The following is a 7,962-nucleotide window of genomic DNA, read 5'->3' as shown; positions in this document are numbered from 1 at the left end:
TAATGAATAGCAAGACTCTGGCAGAGCCCCCTAACACACATAATGAATAGCAAGACTCTGGCAGAGCCATCCCTCTCTGCTGCTTGCCACCTACTGCTGCCGTGTGCACAGGGAGGAGAGCTGCTCTCACAGGGGTCTTGGCCTGTTCTCAGCCTTGTTCACCACCAAAATGGATTTGAGCAGGCAAGAGCAGAGAAGTAGTGGTCCTGCAAATCACTACTGCAGAGAAAATGTCACATTTTTTGCACTCCACTGTTTCAGCCTCACAGTGATATTCACAGCCCAAATTCACACTAGCATCTTTGCAGGCAACTGGACAGCGTTACCCAGACAAAAGTTTTGGTGTGGGTTCGAAGATCCACACCTCACACTGAACATCATTTCACATATTGATTCTTACCAACATTTGAAATGTCTGCCAAAAGATATTTGATGAGAAATGCCACTGGCCATGGAGAACTTGAAATGGGAAAGTGATAAAGGTGTAAAGGAGAACTGCTTTGCTAACACCTGCTGTCCAGCTTCAACATTAAAATTTACCAATTACTCTTAATGCAACTCCCAAAATCTACTATGGGTCCCTACCGGCAAGTCCCATTTTCAAAGGGTTAGTTACAGGTAGGAGGTGGCATCTGAAATGTGCTTTCATGAGACACTTCAAACCTCCTTTTAAACAATCTCCAATCTAGCTTCTCCTAGAACTGAAGTCAAAACAGGAAGTATCCAGTTGAGTGGTTCGATGGTGTTCATGTTGCTTGTGCCTTGTGAGCTGACACAGCACAGCTCTGGCAGCAGGATCTGTGGCAAGGCCATGTCTGACAGGAACATGTGCACGTGGTTCTGCTGGAAGAGACAGAAACACCTTTTGCAAAGCAAACATCTTGGGTCTATCCAAAGCAGCAGTTTAAAGAGAACAAGCTATGGCAGCAGAGCCAGCCCAAGGCTTTTCAGCACATGGGCAACAGGGAATGTTGCCACCCTCAGAATGAAGATTTATTTTGTTCTTCTCCTTGCAGCTGCAAAATAAAACTTCATAGCAGCAGCAAACTCCAAAGTAGACAGACTAATGGGATATGAAGGGTGTCTTGGGGCCATACATGGCTGGGGAAACAGGCTTGGGAAGGATCAGGAAGATGCTGGGTTTGGAAAAGAAGGGGAGAAGCTATAAGGATGTGGGGAACAAGGAGGTGGATTTTAGGGGAGTAAAATTTTCAGCAAGGCTCAACTCTCCTTTTCCTATTTGCCTTCCAGCAACTCTGTCAGTCTCATCCCTCTCCAAAGCCACCAGCTTCCTTTGGGAGAGCTCCCAATCCATGCCCTAGGACATGCCTGTCCATCTCCATCTACTGCCTCACTCCAGCCCTTGCTTTCCTCCAAGTACCTCCTTACAACCTGGAAAGCACAAACCTGGTGCTACTGTATTGCCTTTCCTTTCCTTTCTTTTAATTTTCTATCATTAAAGACAAAGCTAATACAAAAGGAGTCATTCTAAAACCCAAACCCTATTAATCTTCCCCCAGCACCCGCATTCTCCTAAATGATTGCATCTGTTGAGGACACAAGCTGGGGCAGATGACTAATGTTTTGAAAGGATGTACCCCCTTGGGTGGCTCGGGAAAGCAGCTGGGGTTCAAGTGGTGAGTGGTTTGAAGGAACCACGGGAGGCTCCTCAGGCTGCCCCGCAGCCCTCGCCCTCTCCAGGCAGATGGTAATCTCACAGGGCCAGCACTAACGACCTCAGAGCAGACCCGAGGCTGTGAAAATAGTCCATTACAAGTCTAATTATGCAAATCAAAAATCAAAATCACAAAGACGCTGAACCAATTCTTATCTAATTTGCACCAATGGGATATCAGTTTTGGAGGAGGGCAGGACCAGAAGCGTTGAGCAGGATGAGGCAGAGGCTGTGCCGATAGCAGTGGGGCCAGGGGAGTGCTCTGCCGGCATACTTCCCCTCCCCTCCTCTCTCTGCACTGGAGGGACTCCCGAGGGCTCTGTATGTGCTAAGCCTGCTGCTCTCCCAGCTTTATTTCCTCCTCGGGAGACTAGAAATGCTTTTTAACCTTCCTGGGAGGTGCACAGTCAACAGAAGTGCCCCTCCCCCGACTCCCGGCAGATGAGCCCCATTATCCCACCCACGAAGCACAGTGCCCTGCATTTACGGGAGAGCTCTTGAACTTTGAACGAGCATGTGTCAGAGGCATAAACAGCCACAGTGGGTTATCAATATCCCGACCAGTCCCACCAGACTCATTCTACACTGCGGCTCTCTCCTCCCTAGGCTGTTTGGAACGTACTGGTGCAGTGTGATCTGAAAATGAAGGGTCCTGTCTGATACCAGTCCTGAATAAATAACTTTCAGCGGGGGACCTGATGATCATGCAAGACACACGATAACTATATTTTATTTAATCCTTCTCCAAGGATAAGAAGGTAATTGTTCAGGGTCTGTATGAGGCAGCTGTGTGACGTGCCACCACCTAGCTCCTGTCAGCTCACCACAGGGTGCGAACATTACCCCATCCACAGCCCTCTTGCTGGCTGTCATTGTGCCCTATGTCACCAACAAGCTCACTGGAAAACCTTCCAGATTTGTAGAGTGTGTCTTGAAATCAGTTAGAGGATTAGTCCTCTTAAAAGGACTTTCAGCAGAATAGAGTGGTATTTTCTTGAGATATTTTCTAAGCATCTTGAAGCAATTTTACCTCATTTAATTTCACAAGAGCGTTAATAAATTCAAAGACATCTTCCAGACCTTTAGTATAGATTTCCTCCCACTGCTCCTATGTTCAAATTCTGCATCACTTTCCCTGAAATATAGCCTTTATTTTAGGCAAATGAAAGGAAGGGAGGTAATTCACTGCATGCTGACATTGAACCTCCCTTTTCAGCTAAGCAAAATTTGCTTTCAAGATTTTAGGTCATGGCTGATGTGTCTGATAAGCTTTAGGACTCAGCTACTTAAAAGTCGACACGTTACAAAACTCTGGAGATAAGAATATTCATGAATTGTGGGAAAATACTGCTGGGTAATCAAACACCTCACGTGTTCCTGCACTAACTCTGGGGCTGGCTCTCCTGGGGCTCTCTGTCTGTGCCTCCAGCCAAGCCGGGCTGCCCGGCTGGCAGCTAACGACCTGCTTCAATTACCCTCGGCCCAGCCAGCACCGGCAGGTTGGGCGAGAGACGTACCGGAGTGACCCTGCCCCACTGGGGAGGCAAAGCTTTCAACAGGCAATTTAGCAAATAAATATACCTAGCCCTGCTTGAATACATTACCCTTTCCATAATTGCAGCCTTCAGTGCTGGCAGCCTCTTACCCAGTGACCTGGAGTCCTCTTCTCTCTTTCCAGACCATGCTGCACCAAGTTATGGGTCTCCATGATTTTGTGTGCATCTCAACCCTTCTTCAGTCTGAGATCTCCTCATCTTCTCTTTTCATTGTCCCTCAGTCTCCAAGTCTCTACACCTACTTGTCTGCCAAAGAAACAGATTCTTTGTGCACATGATTTTCCCTACAGACAAGAAGCTTCCTGTGAATATTTTCATTTTCACAGCACCTAGCAAACATCAATCCTCCCACTCATAACAAGGGGTAAATATTATTCTCCCCATGTTGCACTGAGCAGGCTAAGAGGCTTACCTCACCCAAAGGGGCTTTGATTTTCCATTACAGTTAAAAACTTCCCTGGCTCCTCATGTTCTGGGTAGATCATGACTGTCTTGAAGCGATAATAAATTCAACAATACTTGATAGCCTGCAAAGACATGTGAATTCCCTCTCCCAAAACTGCTTCCAAATCAATTTCATTTTATCTCATAAATGGGTGAAAGGAAATAAACTACAAACATAGATGGCTGGAGCTTCTTTCCCATGGTTTGAATAAGGGATCCAAATTTCTTAACTGCATTTAACAGTCCTTTTCAACAGCCAAGGTGGCACTCACACCACAGGATTGTAAGGCAAGCCTAGGTTGCCCAGAGAAGCTGTGGCATCTCCATCCGTGATTTCCAAGGGGACAAAGTCCCAGGCAGCCTGGTCTGATCTCAGAGCTGACCCTGCCTTGAGCAGGATGTTGGGCTGGAGATCTTTGACATCCCACCCCCCACGAAATTGTCCTGTGATCCCACAAACACACTATTTTTTGTGCTAACAAGGTGACAACTGTTCTTTCTCTCTCAGATACGTGGACTTCTCCATGATTTTGACAGCAAGGGTGATAAATAACTGTATTTTCTAGATGCATGAAAATGTGGGACAGCAAGCAATGCCTGCATCTGCCCATTATGTTTTGATTATTACTGGCTGCTCTTATGTGAGGCAATATGACATAAGGACCTAAAAAGATAGAGCACAGGAGTGAGCATGGTTGTTAGCTGTTTCTCTTTGAAGTTAAAGAGCAACTCAAGGATGGGTGGGGTGTCTGTGCACCTTCATTCCTTCTCACATTATTATCAGCCACAGCAGCAACCATGAGATTCCTTGAAAGACATTCGTGGTGTTATTTTTTCCTCTCAGTTGACAGATGTTCATTATATTCAGGTAGCACCTAAACATCACAGGACCCCTATTGGGACAGGCCCTGTGTACAGGTGTTATGGATCATCTCTGCCTCAGAAGGTCTCACCTCATAAGTGAGAGACACCTTGCACCCTCAAAGAGTGTATTTACAGAGGGGTCAGTTGTCACTGGATGCTGAGAGCTCTCAAATCCTACTAAACTAGTCTAAAGTAAATAGTAGCTGAGAGACCTGAGCACCTCCAAGCCCTTAAGATGCCTGAGTGTTCCTCCTCTATATGATCCCTTTGCTTATTCTCCATGTACTGTACTGACCCACTGGAAGTGTACATGGCAGCATCGTTTTTTCATAATACTCTGTACAGCACTGTCATGTCATTACATTCTTCAAAGAAATGCACCATTTCCATTAAAACCTTAATTAAAAATACATCTGGAGCATTTATTACAGCTGACTTGACTATAGCATTAGCTCAGACATCAGCATCCCCCATCCAAAGGCTGGTAAGATGTTGGAGTTCCACCACCAGTACATGGAAGGACCTGGTGGGTGGAGGCTAAAGGGAGTTTGGAAAGAGGAGAGGCAGGATTTGCACAGCACATGGGCTGCTACCTCCTCCAGGCAGAGCAACAACCAGCCCAGAGGACACCAACAGACCAGACAGCACTCTCATTAATTACAAGCAAAAAATCCCAAAATACACATTATTGTCTCAAAAATAATGATAATCCTTGGTTCCTTGTTTGCATGTTCATTAGCATGTTAATAGGATACTCATTATGGAAGATCTAAAACACAGTCATGCACATATGCACCCAGTCATTTATTATAGCAACAGCTTCCTCTCTTATTTGACATATTTCTCCCTCTCCAGAAAATGGTTCAAACTGTGCCATCCAGGGCAAGTTGTAATTGATGAATAAATCTTGAGGAAAGCAATTTTGCCTTGTGTGCATTAACAGACAATTATCTTTTTCAATAGTGAGAGTTCTATTTATTTACCAGTCATGGAGCCAGGGAATTGTTGGAGGAAGGACCCATGAGGAGGACTGGACCTACTAGCAACCTTCGCATAAAACATACCAGCCTTCAAATAAACATATTCTTACAAACGGGGAGAAATGTCAAAAACAAGTCCCCACAAACAACAGATCTGCAAACCACTGTGTCAGAGTGGAAGGAAACTACTACTGGTGAAGGGAGCACCATCCTGCAGACAAATGGCCCAGGCCCAAACAGACCTCCTGAGCTTCTCAGACTCAGAGAAGGATGGAGAATGATGTGGCACCTGGCAGGACAGCAGTGGTGGCACAGGGGGTGGCAGAGCTCAGCCAGCCTGGGTAAGCAGGACAGTCATTTTAGGTGCATGTTGAGCTGATCATGCAATAGTTTCTGACTCAGCAGCATGGCTAACTATGAAGATGTGAGTGAAATTCATCACTCAGGGCAGGCAACTATCTAGGACAGTCCCTGGAGAAAATTCACAGTAGTGACTGTAGCCTTTCCTGCAGCCACCATCTATTCCATTTCATCTTCATGGCAGAAAAAGCAACACCATTTTTTTGTCTTTTGTTAAACTATTTCAGGCAGTGCCTGGTGGGAGACGTTCATGGAGAGAACTGTGCTGGTGGTTTTGGGACAGAGCACCAGTCTGTCAGCAGATTAAATCTATTGCAAATGCTATTCTCAACACATCATGCAGCATCTAAACTTCAGACCAACAGCTCAGCACAAACTTAATTTCATTATGAAACTGGAGCCTTTCTTATTTTGGCTATAACACTCCTAAAACTTTTGTGTTTTTCATTGCACCCTTCTCCGTTTCTTTGGTTTTACTCTACCCCTAAATTTGCTGCAAGCCTCAGATTTTACCATGGGGAAGGAATAGCTGCACCCCAGATGCTTCACCAACAAGACTCCACAGCCCCACAGCAGTCAGAGAGGGCATCAGCTGGTGACCTTCCTGACAGCAGGGGAGCAGCAGAGGTTTGGGTAAGCAGGTTGGTGGGTATGTGGAATTCCATATTGAGTGAAAAGAATCAGAGGAGACTTTGGCACATAGGATCATGACTTTACCCAAATCCACACATTAAAATGCTGACTACCTCAGTTATGAACTCTGCTGGAAGTTCAAGTATTGCTGGTCTCCAGAATGAATGGTCAGATGAAACAAATCACTGTACTGAGATGTGGTCAAAATCATCACCCACAAAAAGATCGCCACAATGCATCTCTTAAGCTGAGCCCAGGTTGGCAAGATCTTCCCCTAAATCTATTGGCAAGAAAATTTTAAGTAACTACACATCCCTGCAGATCTGCAATTTATGCTAGAACAGGACAGGATCTATAGCTCATTCCAGTATCAGAGAAATAAAAAAACCAGCACACAGCTGGTTTGCCAACTAGCAAAGCACACACAGTCTCACTGTGGGCATGCTAAACATGTAATTACCCAGGGCTTTTATCATCTCTGCCACCAGATTTGCAATTCATTACTGCAGAATAAGCAGCTTGGATGAAATCTTCTCTCCTCACCACCAAAAAACACACTTCCACTCTTTAAACTATGAAGTTCACAAGAGGGACCTGACCTCACCGAGCGCTCCTGGGACACTCACTGGTCTCGAGCCTTCTGCTTCAGGGACAACACAGAGAGCACTGGCACAGTGGCTGCCTCTGATTCCCCAAGCACTGAGGAAGGAAGCTCAGGATTGTGCACTGAAGTGCTGCAAGCAGACAACGTGGGAAAGGAATCAATGATGGCATAGGCTAGGCATGGTCAGGAGAAGACTGCTGCTGGTCAGGATGGTCTGTTGTGGTGAAGATCTCAGTGTTCAGTGTCTTGTCAGCCACAATTCAGGAGAAATGTTCTACAAAAACAAACTTGCAACACCAGGGAGCAAACTATGAGGTTCTTTGAGTGCCTGAGATTGTTTTTCACGTTGGAGGCTGGGGTTCAGTTCAGCTGGGGCTGGGGAGGCTGGAAGTGTGGCTGCTTGGAGCTGGTAGGAGGAGGAAGGGTCATAAGAAAAAAGCCCAGAGACCCATGGAAGGTTGGAGAACACACACACAAAAAAAAGAGCACGTTGTGTCCAAAGAAAGTTCAACAACTTTCCCAGCTCATTGGATTGTGGGAACTTCGCTTTTCCAGGGAATTACTATGCTATTTTCAGCATTTTTATTATTCAATTTGTCACAGGCTGTCTCAGGAGACTATCAACAATCAGTTTCAAGCAGCATCTGACCACAAACACTTCTCCACATGTGATTTAGAACATCTGGAGAGAAGGAGTCAGCTTTCAAAGCATGCCAGCACTGCACTGCCTCCCCACGTTTCTTTTTTCTTTCCATTTTCACGCCCATTGTCAGACTGTGCAAAGAAACCGGGCTCAAGAAGCCAAGTTTGGAGGCCCTGACTGCATCGTCGTTCTGTCTTTGCTGC

Source organism: Corapipo altera, unplaced genomic scaffold, assembly GCF_003945725.1.
Source record: "Corapipo altera isolate COAL_440 unplaced genomic scaffold, ASM394572v1 45, whole genome shotgun sequence".
Classification (NCBI taxonomy): domain Eukaryota; kingdom Metazoa; phylum Chordata; class Aves; order Passeriformes; family Pipridae; genus Corapipo; species Corapipo altera.
This window is presented reverse-complemented; position numbering follows the sequence as displayed.